Consider the following 2,229-nt stretch of genomic DNA (forward strand, 5'->3'; position numbering starts at 1 on the left):
GCCAGAAACCAACCCTAATACTAGCCCTAACCCTAACCCTAACCCTAACCCTGGCTACTCTTACTGCTCTGGTTAAGTTCATGCCCATTATTTTTACCAAAGGAAAACAGGTAAAAATGTACACAGGTGTGTTCGTATTGTTGATATATAGGTAAAGTAAATAAAAATTATGAACTATAGAAAATATAAATGTTAGTACTTTCCTAGAGATACTAAAACTTTTGTGTTCTTTCTTTTGTTCTTGTATTTCCCCGATCCAATTTGCAGTATGAGCGTCGGACATGTAAAACGGTGTAAAGGTAACTTTATCATACCATATTATTGTGAAATTATTGTTCTTGACAGTTGCAAAAGGATAAATTTACTTTTTTTGACTTAACATACATAGTCTTACAATCAGTACTAAATGTCCAATAATGTGTATTTAGTATTTTATTCCAAACGAGATACGATTGGGATCCGTGCATTAAATTGCGGGTTGTAGTTAGACATGGAAGTCGGCACACAACCTAAAACTTGACCTCCAACGTATAATTATTCAGTCCAAAAGTTACTTAAGTTACTAAAACTTTTTTGACGTTTTCGTGTTTTAGCCGGTGCCACAATTTCATAACTAAACAAAATATCGTATATTATCCACAGCTCATGCGATTATTATTTACGACTTTATACATGCAATTTGAAGCTTTAAAAACTATTCTTTTTTATCACAGACAAAGCTTATGTGAGTTTGCATCGGTAAAAACAAGGCTTAACTTCTAAAATCTTTGACAAACCTCAAAATCACACCTTTAGTTTACACATTTGTACCGTGTGGGTTTGCAGTGTGCTATTTACTTTCCCTTAGTTTAGATTAACGCCAAGGTAGTATTAAAGAAATGGAGCAAAATGCTATATCTTAAGCTTCAAAGTGTTCTGTGAAATACAACAATTTAGCAACTTACATATTTTTCCGACTCTCCTCCACAATTTTCCCCGTGTCTTTCATTTTTGACAGTTGTTTAAATGCGTACAGAAACCGGTGCATATTCGTATAGAAGGAACGGAACGCAAAATAAAAATGAATATAAGCCGTATTGATTAACCACCATGATAATTTTAAAGAATGTTTTCCATCAGTGTTTGCTGTTCTATTTTAAGACTGCTTTACACTAGAAAGCCCATAATGACCTAAGTGATCTGGTAAATTTTTCCACATTTCAAAATGGTGGACGGCGATTCAACTGCAAGGCAAAGTAGACAAAACAACTCCAATATTCCCTCTAAACATGGAAGAGTCGATATCATATATTGCGTTGTTTTCTTAAAATAGATTTACAAGCCAAGCAGATTTTCCAAACATTTATAGCTGATTACGGTGATTCTTCCCCATCTAACCCTTTCGCTGTATACCCGTCGGGCATCTACGTCTAAAACAAAACCTTTTTTTTTAAAATATGTATGCATTTTTTATTTTTATTTCTAAAAATTATAGGTTTTGTATACTCTATAAGAACAATAAAGCATCAATACTATTCTGTCGTAACTAACATGATTTTCTGGAAAGTTCCATAGCAAATACAGTGTAAATAACGTAATCGGGTGTTCGGCAGCGAAAGGGTTAAAAGTCCCTTTTTAAGGACGGAGAGGTTGGAGAGAAAGGGTCCTTTGTCAGGATGTTAGGGCAGAGAGAGTGATGAAAGAAGGGTTTTGTTGAGTTTAACGTCGCACTGGCGCAATTATAGGTCATTTGGCGACTTTCCAGTCTTTATGGTGCAGGAATACACAAGGTGCCCCTCCGTGCATTATTTCACCACAAGCTGGCATCTGGGTAGTACCACCGACCTTCCTTAAGCCAACTGGATGGCTTCCGCACATGAGGAATTTAACGCCTGAGTTGGATTTGAACCCACACCGGTGAGGGATAAGTGAAACAAAGTCAGCGACTTTAACCACTCGGTCACGGACCCCTCCCCCCGTCTCCTCTACGATGGAATAAGGGATGGATGATGGGATAGAGAAAAGTGATGGTGGGAGGGAAGCGAGCCGGGAGTTCTTCTGTTGACTGTCAAATCATTCAATAAGTGTTTTACTACATGACGTCAAAAAGAATTTTTGCTAGAATCTATATAAGTTGTGGCTATAGCTCAGCAAAATTTACTATTGATCTATAGACGGCATAAACTATGAACGGGCAAGTTTATATCTTAAAACATTGACTGTGATACGTGTTGTCTAACCATAAAATGC

Source organism: Mercenaria mercenaria, chromosome 7 (assembly GCF_021730395.1).
Source record: "Mercenaria mercenaria strain notata chromosome 7, MADL_Memer_1, whole genome shotgun sequence".
In the NCBI taxonomy this organism is placed as follows: domain Eukaryota; kingdom Metazoa; phylum Mollusca; class Bivalvia; order Venerida; family Veneridae; genus Mercenaria; species Mercenaria mercenaria.